Here is a 15,467-nt window from a genome sequence, read left to right on the forward strand (position 1 = left end):
AGATACCTCCATACTGTTTTCCATAGCGGCTGCACCAGTCTGCAATCCCACCAACAGTGCACAAGCGTTCCCTTTTCTCCACATCCGCGCCAGCACTTGTTGTTTGTTGATTTATTGATGATAGCCATTCTGACTGAGGTGAGGTGGTATCTCATTGTGGTTTTTATTTGCATTTCTCTGATGGTTAGCGAGGTTGAGCATTTCTTCATATGTCTGTTTGCCATCTGTATGTCCTTTTCAGAAAAATGTCTCTTCAAGTCCTCTGCCCATTTTTTAATTGGATCGTTTGTTTTTTTGGAGTTGGGTTGAGTATGTTTTCCATAGATTTGTGATATTAATCCCTTATCAGATATATCACTGGCAAATATCTTTTCCCATTCAGTAGGATCCCTTCTTGTTTTATTGATGGTTTCCTTTGCTGTGAAAAAACTTTTTAGTTTGATATAATCCCACATGTTTATTCTTTCTCTTAGTTCCCTCGCGCGAGGGTGTATATCAGTAAAAATCTTACTCCGGGTAATGTCTGAGAAGTTTCTTCCTATATTTTCTTCTAGGTATTTTATGGTTTCAGATCCCACATTTAAGTCTTTAAGCCATTTTGAATTTATTTTTGTATATGGTGTAAGGAGGTGGTCCAACTTCATTTTTTTGCATGTGTCTGTCCAGGTTTCCCAGCACCATTTATTGAATAGACTGTCATTACTCCATCGTACATTCTTGCTTCCATTGTCGTAGATTAAATGGCCATATAGGCGTGGATTTATTTCTGGACTCTCTATTCTGTTCCATTGATCTATGTGTCTGTTTTTATGCCAGTACCATGCTGTTTTGATTACTGTAGCCTTGTAGTATAATTTAAAGTCAGGTATTGTTATACCTCCCACTTTGTTCTTATTTCTCAAGATTGCCTTTGCTATTCGGGGTCTTTTATGGTCCCATATAAATTTTAGGATTATATGTTCTATTTCTGTGAAAAACGACGTTGGCAGTTTGATAGGAATTGCATTGAATATGTATATTGCCTTAGGCAGTATGGACATTTTAACTATATTAATTCTTCCTATCCATGAACATGATATGTGTTTCCATCTATTTATATCTTCCTTCATTCCTTTCTTCAGTGTCTTATAATTTTCTGAGTATAGATCTTTTACTTCTTTGGTTAAATTTATTCCCAGGTATTTTATAGTCTTTGGAGCGATTGTAAATGGGATTGTTTTTTTAATTTCTCCTTCTGATGTTTTATTATTGGTATATACAAATGCAACTGATTTCTGAATATTAATTTTGTATCCTGCCACTTTACTAAATTCATCTATCAGCTCTAATAGCTTCTTGGTGGAGTCTTTAGGGTTCTCTATATATAGTATTATATCATCTGCATACAATGATAACTTTACTTCCTCCTTACCAATCTGGATGCCTTTTATTTCTTTTTCTTGTCTGATTGCTGTGGCAAGAACTTCCAGAACTATGTTGAATAGAAGCGGAGATAGTGGGCATCCTTGCCTTGTTCCTGATCTTAGGGGGAATGGTTTTAGCTTTTCCCCATTGAGTATGATGTTAGCTGTGGGTTTGTCATATATGGCCTTTATTATGTTGAGATATGATCCCTCTATTCCCACTTTCTTAAGGGTTTTTATCGTAAATGGCTGTTGGATTTTATCAAATGCTTTTTCTGCATCTATTGATATGATCATGTGATTTTTATTTTTAATTTTGTTAATGTGGTGTATCACATTAATTGATTTGTGGATGTTGAACCACACTTGCATACCAGGGATGAATCCACTTGATCATGGTGTAGGGTCTTTTTAATGTATTGCTGAATTCTGTTCACTAATATTTTGTTGAGGATTTTTGCATCTATGTTCATTAGAGATATCGGCCTGTAGTTTTCTTTTTTTGCGGTGTCTTTGTCTGATTTTGGGATCAGGGTGATAGTGGCTTCGTAAAAAGTGTTTAGGAGCCTTCCCTCCTTCTGGATTTTTTGGAAGAGCTTGAAGAGAATAGGTGATAATTCTTTTTTGAACGTTTTGTAAAATTCACCTGTAAAGCCATCTGGTCCAGGGCTTTTGATTGTTGGGAGATTGTTGATTACTGATTCAATTTCCCTGGTGGTAATCAGACTATTCAGGTTTTCTGTTTCTTCTTGAGTTAGCCTTGGAAGGTTGTACGCCTCTAGAAAATTGTCCATTTCTTCCAGATTGTCAAATTTGTTGGCATATAGTTGCTCATAGTAATTTCTTAAAACTTTTTGTATTTCTGCAGTGTCCGTTGTCACTTCTCCTCTTTCATTTCTGATTTTATTAATTTGGGTCCCCTCTCTCTTTTTTTTAATGAGTCTGGCTAAAGGTTCGTCAATTTTGTTTATCTTCTCTAAGAACCAACTCTTGGATTCATTGATCTTTTGTATTGTTTTTCTGGTTTCTATTTCATTTATTTCCGCTCTGATCTTTATTATCTCCTTCCTTGTGTTCCCTTTGGGCTTATTTTGCTGTTCTTTTTCCAGATCCCTTAAGTGTGAAGATAAACTGTTGATTAGTAATGTTTCTTGTTTCTTTAGGTAGGCCTGCAAAGCTATGAATTTCCCTCTTAGGACTGCTTTTGCGGCATCCCATAGATTTCGGGTTGTCGTGTTTCCATTTTCGTTTGTCTCGAGATATCTTTTGATTTCTTCCTTGATCTCCTGCTTGACCCATTCAGTATTTAGTAATAAGTTATTCAGCCTCCATGAATTGGTGTGTCTTCCTTTTTTTTTTCCTGTAGTTCATTTCTAATTTCATAGCACTGTGGTCAGAGAAGACAACTGGTATGGATTCAATTTTCTTAAATTTACCAAGACTTGTTTTGTGTCCTAACATGTGGTCTATCTTGGAAAATGTTCCATGTGCGCTTCAGAAGAACATGTATTCTGCAGCTTTTGGGTAAAATGCTCTAAAAATATCGATTAAATCCAACTGGTCAAATGTGTCATTTAAGGCCGTTGTTTCCATATTGATGTTCTATCTGGAAGACCTGTCCCTGGTTGTCAGAGGTGTGTTGAGGTCCCCAACTATGATAGTGTTACAGTTGATCTCTGTCTGTATGTCAGTCAATATCTGCTTTATATATTTAGATGCTGCTATGTTGGGTGCATAGATGTTTACTAGGGTTATGTCCTCTTGTCGGATCAATCCCTTTATTAATATATAGTGCCCATCTTTTTCTCTTAATATATTCTTCATTTTTTTTCTCATTTCCATTTGCATGAAACATCTTACTCCAACCCTTCACTTTCAGCCTGTGTGTGTCTTTTGTTCTGAGGTGAGTCTCTTGAATACAGCATATACAAGGGTCTTGCTTTCTTATCCACTCAGCCACCCTATGTCTCTTGATTGGAGCATTTAATCCATTTACATTGAAAGTGATTATTGATAGGTACATAGTTATTGCCATTTTTTAAATTTGTAGTTAGATTGTTTTCATCTTTCTTCTGTTTACAGAAGTCCTTTTAATATTTCTTACAATGCTGGCTTGGTGGTAATAAATTCCTTTAGCTTATTCTTTTTGGGGAAGCTCTTTATCTCTCTATCAATTTTAAATGATAGCCTTGCTAGATGAAGCAATCTGGGTTGTAGGCCTTTGTTTTCCATCACTTTGAGTATCTCCTGCCACTCCCTCTTGGCCTGCAATGTTTCTGTAGAAAAGTCATTTGATAGTCTTATAGGAGTTCCCTTGTATGTAACCCTCTGTCTTTCTCTTGCTGCTTTAAGGATTCTCTCTTTGTCTTTCAGCTTTGCCATTTTAACTATAATGTGTCTTGCTGTTTGGGTTTATCCTGGTTGGAACTGTCTGCACTTCCTGGGCTCGTATGTCGGTTTCCTTAACCAGGTTAAGGAAGTTTTCCGCCATTATTACTTAAAATATATTCTCAATTTCTTGCTTCCTCTCTTCACCTTCTGGTATTCCTATGATGCGCATGTTGTTGCGTTTGATGTTCTCCCACAGGTCTCTTAAACCATCTTCATTTTTTTCATTCTTTTTGTTGTTCCGTTTGGGTGATCTCTGCTAACTTGTCTTCTAAATCGCTGATTCGATCCTCTGCTTCACCTAACCTTCTGGTAATTCCCTCAAGTGTGTTCTTTATTTCTGTTATTTTATTCTTTAATTCTAATTGGTTGTTCATTATGATTTCTCTATCCTTCTTTATGTGATCACTAAGCTCCTTAAACATTCTTATCATCAGTGTTCTGAACTCTGTCTCTGATAGTTTGGTTACCTCTATTTCATTTGGTTCCAATTCTGGAGATTTCTTCTGTTCTTTATTTGGGACATGTTTCTTTGTTTCCCCATTCTGGCTGACTCTCTGTGTTTGCTTCGATGTATTAGGTAGTTCCCCTAGGGTTCTTAGTTTTTGCTGGTTATCTTATGTAGTATGTGCCCTTTCTATTTGACTTGCACTACTTCATTCTTCTCCTCTGCGTGTGCTCCAAAGGTGACTCTTGTGTTGTGTATATTGTCCTGTTAAAGAAGATCTTTAATTGCTTTTAACTTGCAAGTAAGTTGGATTGACTACTAGGTTGACTAGTTGTGTGGCTTGGCTCTGCCCACAGCAGGATGTTCTGCTGCGTGAGGGTTGACCACTTAAATGAGGATTGGCCTGTAGAGAATTCCCTCTGGGTGTGTTACTAATAGGCCAAATCCGGTAGTACTCTGGTTTGGTCTGGAGTTGGCCTCTGAGTGTGTTGAATCTTGTGCCTCTTGATCTGGACCCTGGTGTAGGGCAATTTCAGAACAAGGCAAATCACCAAGCACAACAACAACAACAACAAACAAAAACCAAATACATTCACATGTAAAAACTATCGATAACCCACACTCATCACAGGCAAAAATATCAAAGATATAAAAACAAAACTAAACAAAGAAAGCAGCGCCAGTCTTGGCTTAAGCCCACCAAGTAATCTCCAGGTTGTCCTCTGCTGCACCAAAGAGTCCTCGGCGTATTGTGCAGGCAGAGCCGGTCACCCGATGCTCAGAGTGACCTTGGGACTACAGATTTAGATGAGTGGGCCTAAGGGGTCTGGATGGTAATTTCTACAAAGTCAGTGCAGTTTCTGCTCTTGACTGCAGATATGCTCACTGAGAGTAACACAACCAGCCCTGTGCCCAGTTCTCCTGAATCTTAGGGCACTTCTTCTGTGTGTGTGTGTGTGTGTGTGTGTGTGTGTGTGTGTGTGTGGTGGGAGGGAGATTTCTGAACTGCTGAAAGCCCAGAGCTGCCTCTGCCACCTACTGCTGATCCCTGGGCATGTCTCCACAGTTGTAATTGCCCTGCACTAGGCAGGCCAGATAGGGTGGAGGCTGGGGTGGGAGGGGTCTTGTCTCAACCAGCCCAGCAGTGACACACTCTTCCCACAGGACAGAAAAGGTGGGGGCTGGCGGTGGAGGAGTCTTCTCTCTCCCAGCCCAGCAGTTTCACACTCTTTCCAGCCTTTTCCCTGTGTCACAGCAGCTGCAAACCAGGTCCTTCCAGATGCTGAGCACTATTGCTCCTCTGTTATCTGACAGGACTCCTCAGTTCAGGGGCCATCTTGAGTGTCTGGAAGGGCGGGGAAAAGATTAGAAGTGTGGGGGAAGGGTCTCAGGTGTTGTATTTGCTTCCTTTGTCCAACCTAGGGCCCAGCGGGAGGTCTCAGCTGAGGTTACTGCCTCAAAGGCTAGATATACTGCTCTCTCTGTAGGAGAGATCAGCTGTGGGACACAGAGAAAGAGCCCATCTCCTAGCTCTGCGGTCTCTGTTCCATCCTGAGATCCCCCGTGTCTCCACAGCTGCAGATACCGGCCGCGTCTCCACTCCGCTCCCTTCCCTCTTGCCCTGCTTGCCCAATTTGCCCACCTTCAAGTAATGCTCGTAGGAGTCTCTTAACACTCCTGTGTGATGAGCAGAGAATCCTTTCATGAGTTAATGATATTCAGTTTGGAATAAGCTCCGGAGGAGAACTGAAGAAGTCCTCCTCGCTGCCGCCATTCCTATCTCATAGTATTCTGGATGATCCTTTGTATTTCTGTGGCATCCGTGATAACTTTCCCTTCTTCATTTCTCATTTTGTTTATTTGTGTCTTCTCTCTTTTTATGTTAGTGAGTCTTGCCAAGGGTTTGTCAATTTTGTTAATCTATTCAAAGAACCAGCTCTTTCTTTTTTTTTTTTAATTGATTGGGGTGACAATTGTTAGTGAAATTACATAGATTTCAGGTGTACAATTCTGTATTACATCATCTATAAATCCCATTGTGTGTTCACCACCCAGAGACAGTTCTCATTCCATCACCATATATTTGATCCCCCTTACCCTCATCTGCCACCCCCACCCCCTTACCCTCTGGTAATCACTAAACTATTGTCTGTGTCTATGAGGTTTTGTTTCTCATTTGTTTGTCTTGTTCTTTTGTTGTTTTTGGTTTATATACCACATATCAGTGAAATCATATGGTTCTCTGCTTTTTCTGTCTCACTTATTTCGCTTAGCATCATACTCTGAAGATCCATCCATGTTGTCACAAATGGTCCTATATCATCTTTTCTTACCGCCGAATAGTATTCCATTCTGTATATATACCACAATTTCTTTATCCATTCATCTATCAAAGGACATTTTGTTTGTTTCCATGTCTCGGCCACCGTACACAAAGCTGCAATGAACATTGGACCACACGTGTCTTTATGTATAAATGTTTTCAGGTTTTTGGGGTAGATACCAAGGAGAGGGATTGCTGGGTCATATGGTAATTCTATTCGTAATTTTTTTTTGAAATACTTATAATTAACAACTAACTCATCCAGAATATATGAATTAAGAAACAAAATATTAAACAAAAGAATCCAAAGAGCCACATACAAATAATGCACACTGCATGATTCCATTTACGTGAGGTTCAACAAAAAGAGGCACAATGAACTCTAGGTTTATGAATGAATGAAGAAAATGGGGTATACACATACAGTGGAATATAGTCAGCCCTTAAAAATAGAAGGAAATCCTGCCATTTGCAACAACATGGATGAACCTGGGGGACACCATGCCAAGTAACACAAGCCAGTCACAGAAGGACAAATACTGCACGATTCCACGTACAGGAGATATTTAAAATAGTCAGACTCATATAAGCAGAGAATACAATGGTGGTTGCCAAGGGCTAGTGGGTGAGGGCAATGGGAGTTGTTCAGTGGGTACAAAGTTTCACTGATGCTAAATGAGTAAGTTCTAGAGATCTACTGTACAACATAGAGTCTGTACTTAACAATACAGTATTATGCACTTAAAGTTTGAAAAGAGGGTAGAATTCACATTCGGTGATCTTACCACCAACCAACCAACAAACAAACAGAAACAAAGAGACACACGGAAACGGTGGGACATGTTGGATATGTCTAGCACCTTGATGATGGTGATGGTATTACAGTGTTCATATATGTCCGAACTCATCCAAATGTACATATTCATATGTGCTGTTCTTTGGATATCAATTATACCTCAATAAAGCTATTTTAAAGAATACCCCAAAGTTCCAGTTTGCTGGGGATGTTATTTTAAGTGGTAACACCACAAAGAAAAGAGGTCAGGATGGTGCATAGATTTGCTGGGCATCTGGGAGGCTGAGAACCATTCTATTCTAGGACATATGTGGTGGTTACATGGATGTGTGCATCATCTATTCGTAATTTTTTGAGGAACCTCCACACTGCCTTCCATAACGGCTACACCAGTCTGCATTCCCACCAACAGTGTATGAGGGTTCCTTTTTCTCCACAGCCTCTCCAACACTTGTTACTATTTGTCTTGTTAATGATAGCCATTCTGACTGGGGTGAGGTGATATCTCATTGTGGTTTTTATTTGCATTTCTCTGATGATTAGAGTTGTTGAGCATTTTTTCATATGTGTATTTGCCATTTGTATGTCCTCTTTGGAGAAATTACTCTTCAGGTCCTCTGCCCATTTTTCAATTGGGATATTTGGTTTTCTTGTGGAGTTTCATGAGTTCCTTGTATATTTTGGATATTAGCCCCTTATCAGAGGCACTGTTTGCAAAAATCTTCTCCCATTCAGTTGGTTGCCACTTTATTTTGTCAATGGTTTCTTTTGCTGTGCAGAAGCTTTGAAGTTTCATATAGTCCCATTCGTTTATTTTAGCTTTCACTTCCATTGCCTTTGGAGTCAAATTCATAAAATGCTCTTTGAACCCAAGGTCCATAAGTTTAGTACCTATGTTTTCTTCTATGCACTTTATTGTGTCAAGTCTTATGCTTAAGTCTTTGATCCATTTTGAATTAATTTTGGTACATGGTGACAGATAGCAGTCCAGTTTCATTCCTTTGCACGTGGCTATCCAGTTCTCCCAGCACCATTTGTTGAAGATGCTGTCTTTCCTCCATTCTACGTTTTCTGCTTCTTTGCCAAAAGTTATCTGTCCACATTTATGTGGTTTTATTTCTGGGTTCTCACTTCTGTTCCATTGGTGTATGTGTCTGTTTTTCTGCCAATACCATGCTGTTTTTATTATTGTAGCCCTGTACTATAAGTTAAAGTCAGGGAGTGTGATACCTCCAGCATTGTTCTTTTTTCTTAAGATTGCTTTGGCTATTCGGGGTCTTTTGTGGTTCCAAACAAATCTGATGATTTTTTGTTCTATTTCTTTTAAAAATGCCATTGGGATTTTGATGGGGATTGCATTAAATCTGTATAATGCTTTGGGTTAATATGGCCATTTTAACTATGTTGTGTCTTCCAATCCATGAGCAGAGAATGTCTTTCCATCTCTTTATGTCTTCTTCAATTTCTTTCAAAAATGTCTTATAGTTTTCACCATATAGGTCCTATACATCCTTGGTTAAGTTTATTCCTAGGTATTTTATTCTTTTTGCTGCAATTGCAAAAGGAATTGTTTTTTGTATTTCTTTCTCTGAGATTTCATTCTTAGTATATAGGAATGCAATGGACTTTTGTACGTTGATTTTGTAGCCGGCAACTTTACTGTATTCATTGATTGTTTCTAATAACTTTTTGGTGGAGTCTTTAGTGTTTTCTATATATAGCATCATATCATCTGCAAAGAGTGATCATTTAACGTCTTCATTTCCAATGTGGATGCCTTTTATTTCTTTCTCTTGCCTGATTGCTCTGGCGAGGACTTCCAACACTATGTTGAAAAGCAGAGGTGATGGGGGACAGCCCTGTCATGTTCATGAACGTGCAGCACAGGGCTTCATTTTTTCAACATTAATTATGAGATTAGCTGAGGGCTTGTCATATATGGCCTTTATTATTTTAAGGTATTTTCCTTCTATACAAATTTTATTAAGTGTTTTAATCATAAATGGATGTTGTATCTTGTCAAATGCTTTTTCGGCATCAATGGATATAATCATATAATTTTTGTCCTTTATTTTGTTTATGTGATGTATCACATTGATGGAATTGTGGATGTTGAACCATCCATGTGCCCCGGGGATGAACCCCACTTGGTCGTGATGAATAACCCTTTTAATGCATTGTTGTATTCGATTTGCTAGAATTTTGTTTAGGATTTTTGCATCTGTATTCATCAGAGATATTGGTCAGTAGTTTTCTTTGTTTGTGTTGTCCTTACCAGGTTTTGGTATCAGGGTAATGTTGGCCTCATAAAATGAGTCAGGGAGTACTGTCTCTTCTTTAATTTTTTGGAAGAGTTTGAGCAGGATTGGTATCAGATCCTCTTTGAAGGTTTGATAGAATTCACTGGCGAAGCCATCTGGTCCCGGACTTTTGCTTTTGGGAAGGTTTTGGTTGACAGATTCAATTTTGTTACTGGTGATTGGTCTGTTTAGATTTTCCAGTTCTTCATGGTTCAGCCTAGGAAGGCTATATGTTTCTAAGAACTTGTCCATTTCTTCTAGGTTATTGAATTTGGTGGCATATAATATCATAGTATTCTTCATAGTATTCTTGGATGATAGTTTTTATTTCTGAGGTGTCCGTGATAAATTCCCCCTTTTCATTTCTGATTTTATTAATTAGTGTCTTCTCTTTTTTTATCTTAGTGAGTGTAGTCAAGAGTTTGTCAATTTTGTTAATCTTTTCAAAGAAGCACCTATTTGTCACATTAATTTTTTCTATTGTCTTTTTGTTCTCTTTGTCATTTAGTTCTGCTCTCATTTTTGTTATTTCCTTTCTTCTGCTTACGTTGGGTTTCATTTGTTCTTCTTGTTCTAGTTCTTTAAGGTGTAACATGAGGATATTTATTTGGGATTTTTCTTGTTTCTTGAGATAGGCCTGTAATGACATAAATTTCCCTCTTAAAACTGCTTTTGCTTTATCCCAAAACTTTTGGCAAGATGTATTTTCATTCTCATTTTTTTTTATGTAACTTTGAATCTCTCCTCTAATTTCTTCTTTGACCTGGTCATTCTTTAAAAGTATGTTGTTTAATTCTCCATGTATTTGTGTTTTTTCCTGCTTTGTTTTTGCAGTTCATGTCCAATTTCAAGGCCTTGTGATCAGACAATATGCTTGGTATGATTTCAATCTTTTTAAATTTCCTGAGGCTGATTTTAGGTCCCAATATATGGTCTATCCTTGAGAATGTTCCATGTACACTAGAAAAAAAATGTATAGTCTAATGTGTTAGGATGAAGTGCTCTATATATGTCAGTTATGTCCATTTCATCTAATGTGTCATTTAGGGCTGCTATTTCGTTATTTATTTTCTGTTTGGATGATCTATCCATAGCTGTCAATGATGTATTTAAAGTCCCGTAGTATAATTGTGTTTTGGTCAATTTCTCCCTTTAGTTCTGTTAGTAGTTGCTTGGTATATTTCGGTGCTCCCTGATTGGGGGCATAAATATTGATGACTGTTATGTCTTCTTGTTGTATAGTCCCCTTTATCATTATGAAATGTCCATCTTTGTCTCTTGTTACCTTTTTCACCCTGAAGTCTGTTTCATCTCATATCGTTATGGCTACACCTGATTTTCTCTGTGTACCATTTCCTTGGAGTGTCGATTTCCTCCTTTTCACTTTGAGTCTATGCTTGTCCTTGTAGCTGAGATGTGTCTCTTGGAGACAACATATGGTTGTGTTCAGTTTTTTGATCCAATCTGCTACTCTGTGCCTTTTTATTGGTGAGTTCAGTCCATTTACATTTAGGGTGATTCTATCTTTAGTTTTCTGGTAAGGCTGTGTCTCCATTGTTTCTTTGCCTTTTTATTGGTGTCTATTATAAATGTCTGGTTGTATTCTATGATGTTTCCCTCTGTTTCTTTTTTTTTTTTAATTTATTGGGGTGACAATTGTTAGTAAAATTACATAGATTTCAGGTGTACAATACTGTATCACATCATCTATAAATTACATTGTGTGTTCACCACCCAGAGTCAGTTCTCTCCTTCCATCACCATATATTTGATCCCCCTTACCCTCATCTCCCACCCCTCACCCCCCGTACCCTCTGGTAACCACTAAACTATTGTCTATGTCTATGAGTTTTATTTTGGTTTTTGGTTTTTGTTTTTTGCTTTCTTTTTACTTAGACGTTTATCATTTATATCCCTCACACTGTGGACCCCCCTCCCCCCATCCACTATCTCTCTGACATCGCACTCGAGCCATCCCATTTCCCCTATCTCCACTCCCAATGCTGTACTCTGCCACTTGTAAATGTATACATACCTATATATACATATATATACATATATATATATATATATATATATATATATAATATTATAGTTGGCATTCATTATTGTTCAGCTTCAGGTGTACAATGCAGTGATCAGGCATCTACATCTTCCCTGAGATGGTCTCCCAAATGGGACACGTGTCTATTGGATACCCTACAAAATCTTCACAACATTATTGATTAAGTTCCCCAGATTAATTTTCAATACACTGTGGCCATTTTGTGGTTACTGATTGTTTTCTAATCCCCTCACCTTCCCCCTTACTCACACACCCCCCAAGCAACCCTCAGTTTTTCCTCTTTGTCTCCAAAACTGTTTCTGATTAATTCATTCACTTATTCTTTTCTTTAGATTCCGCATATAAGTGAGATCATATGGTACTTATCTTTCTCTGTCTGACTTATTTCACTTAACAATGTTCTCTAAGTCCATCCATGTTGTTCCAAATGGTAAGATTTCATTCTTCTTTATGGCTGCGTAGTACTCCATTGTATAAATGTACCACATTTTCTTAATCCAGTCATGTACCGATGGGCATTTCAGTTGTTTCCATGTCTTGGCTATTGTGTATAGTGCTGCAATAAACATAGGAGTGCATAAAGATTTTTGAATTGCAGTTTTGGATTTCTCCGGATAGATACTTAGGAGTGGAATTACTGGATCATAGGGTAGTTCCATTTTCAGATTTTTGAGATACCTCCATACTGTTTTCTATACTGGCTGCACCAATCTGCAATCCCACCAACAGTGCACAAGCGTTACCTTTTCTCCACATCCGCGCCAGCACTTGTTGTTTGTTCATTTATTGATGATAGCCATTTCGACTGTGGCGAGCTGGTATCTCATTGTGGTTTTTATTTGCATTTCTCTGATGGTTAGTGAGGTTGAGCATTTCTTCATATGTCTGATTGCCATCTGTATGTCCTTTTTAGAAAAATGTCTCTTCAAGTCCTCTGCCCATTTTTTAATTGGGTCGTTTATTTTATGGAGTTGAGTTGAGTGAGTTTTTTATAGATTTGTGATATTAATCCCTTATCAGATATATCACCGGCAAATATATTTTCCCATTCAGTAGGATCCCTTTTTGATTTATTGATCGTTTTCTTTGCTGTGAAAAAACTTTTTAGTTTGATATAATCCCATATGTTTATTTTTTCTCTTACTTCCCTCATGCGAGGGGATATATCAGTAAAAATCTTACTCCGGGTAATGTCTGTGAAGTTTCTTCCTTTATTTTCTTCTAGGTATTTTATGGTTTCAGATCTTACATTTAAGTCTTTAAGCCATTATGAATTTATTTTTGTATATGGTGTAATGAGGTGGTCCAGCTTCATTTTTTTGCATGTGTCTGTCCAGGTTTCCCAGCACTGTTTATTGAATAGACTTGTAACAGCATTTTTGTAACAGCATTTTTTACCCCATCGTACATTCTTGCTTCCATTGTCGTAGATTAAATGGCCATATAGGCATGGATTTATTTCTGGACTCTCTATTCTTTTCCATTGATCTATGTGTCTGTTGTTATGCCAATACCATGCTGTTTTGATTACTGTAGCCTTGTAGTATAATTTGAAGTCAGGTATTGTTATACCTCCCACTTTGTTCTTAATTCTCAAGATTGCTGAGGCTATACGGGGTCTTTTACACTCCGATATAAATTTTAGGATTATATGTTCTATTTCTGTGAAAAACGTCGTTGTTAGTTTGATGGGAATTGGATTGAATATGTATATTGCCTTAGGCAGTATGGACATTTTAACTATATTAATTCTTCCTATCCATGAACATGACATGTGTTTCTATTTATATCTGCTTTCGTTTCTTTCTTCAGTGTCTTATAATTTTCTGAGTACAGATCTTTTACTTCTTTGGTTAAATTTATTCCCAGGTATTTTATAGTCTTTGGAGCAATTGTAAATGGGACTGTTTTTTAATTTCTCCTTCTGATGTTTTATTATTGGTATATACAAATGCAACTGATTTCTGAATATTAATTTTGTATCCTGCTACTTTACTAAATTCATCTATCAGCTCTAATAGTTTCTTGGTGGAGTCTTTAGGGTTCTCTATATATAGTATCATATCATCTGCATACAATGATAACTTTACTTCCTCCTTACCAATTTGGATGCCTTTTATTTCTTTTTCTTGTCTAATTGCTGTGGCTAGAACTTCCAGCACTATGTTGAATAGAAGCGGAGAAAGTAGCAACCTTGCCTTGTTCCTGATCTTAAGGGGAATGATTTTAGCTTTTCCCCATTGAGTATGATGTTAGCTGTGGGTTGGTCATATATGGCCTTTATTATGTTGAGATATGATCCCTCTGTCACACTTTCTTAAGGGTTTTTATCATAAATGGCTGTTGGATTTTATCAAATGCTTTTTCTGCATCTATTGATATGATCATGTGATTTTTATTTTTCATTTTGTTAATGTGGTGTATCACATTAATTGATTTGCGGATGTTGAACCACCCTTGCACACCAGGGATGAATCCTACTTCATCATGGTGTTGATTTTTTAATGTATTACTGAATTCTGTTCGCTAATATTTTGTTGAGGATTTTTACATCTATGTTCATTAGAGATATCGGCCTGTAGTTTTCTTTTCTTATGGAGTCTTTGTCTGATTTGGGGATCAGTGTGATAGTGGCTTCGTAAAAAGTGTTTGGGAGTCTTCCCTCCTTCTGGATTTTTTGGAAGAGCTTGAGGAGAATAGGTGATAATTCTTTTCTGAACGTTTTGTAAAATTCACCTGTAGAGCCATCTGGTCCAGGGCTTTTGTTTGTTGGAAGATTGTTGATTACTGATTCAATTTCCGTGGTGGTAATCAGTCTATTCATGTTTTCTGTTTCTTCTTGAGTTAACCTTGGAAGGTTGTACGCCTCTAGAAAATTGTCCATTTCTTCCAGATTGTCAAATTTGTTGGCATATAGTTGCACATAGTAACTTCTTAAAACTTTTTGTATTTCTGCGTGTCCATTGTCACTTCTCCTCTTTCATTTCTGATTTTGTTAATTTGGGTCCTCTCTTTTTTTTAATGAGTCTGGCTAAGGGTTTGTCAATTTTGTTTATCTTCTCTAAGAACCAACTCTTGGATTCATTGATCTTTTGTGTTTTTTTTTCTGGTTTCTATTTCATTTATTTCTGCTCTGATCTTTATTATCTCCTTCCTTGTGCTCCCTTTGGGCTTATTTTGCTGTTCTTTTTCCAGATCCCTTAAGTGTGAAGATAAACTGTTGATTAGTGATGTTTCTTGTTTCTTTAGGTAGGCCTGCAATGCTATAAATTTCCCTCTTAGGACTGCTTTCGTGGCATCCCATAGATTTTGGGTCGTCGTGTTTTCATTTTCGTTTGTCTCGAGATATCTTTTGATTTCTTCCTTGATCACCTGCTTGACCCAGTCATTATTTAGTAATAAGTTATTCAGCCTCTATGAATTGGTGTGTCTTCAATTTTTTTTCCTGTAGTTCATTCCTAATTTCATAGCACTGTGATCAGAGAAGACAATTGGTATGATTTCAATTTCCTGAAATTTATCAAGACTTGTTTTGTGGCCTAACATATGGTCTATCTTGGAAACTGTTCCACGTGCGCTTGAGAAAAACATGTGTTTTGCAGCAATAGGGTGAAATGCTCTGAAAATATCGATTAAATCCAAGTGGTCCTCCAATGTATCATTTAAGGCTGTTGTTTCCATATTGATTTTCTGCATGGAAGACCTGTCCCTTGTTGTCAAAGCGGTGTTGAAGTCCCCTACTAT

At 37.5% G+C, this 15,467-nt stretch overlaps 1 protein-coding gene across 2 annotated transcripts in view; it reads left to right on the forward strand.

Annotated features, from left to right (window-relative positions):
- Positions 1–15,467, forward strand: part of ZC3H12B (zinc finger CCCH-type containing 12B) — a 289,375-nt gene that overhangs the window by 177,476 nt on the left and 96,432 nt on the right. The window lies entirely within an intron of this gene.

The sequence above is a fragment of the Rhinolophus ferrumequinum genome, chromosome X (assembly GCF_004115265.2).
Source record: "Rhinolophus ferrumequinum isolate MPI-CBG mRhiFer1 chromosome X, mRhiFer1_v1.p, whole genome shotgun sequence".
In the NCBI taxonomy this organism is placed as follows: Eukaryota; Metazoa; Chordata; class Mammalia; order Chiroptera; family Rhinolophidae; genus Rhinolophus; species Rhinolophus ferrumequinum.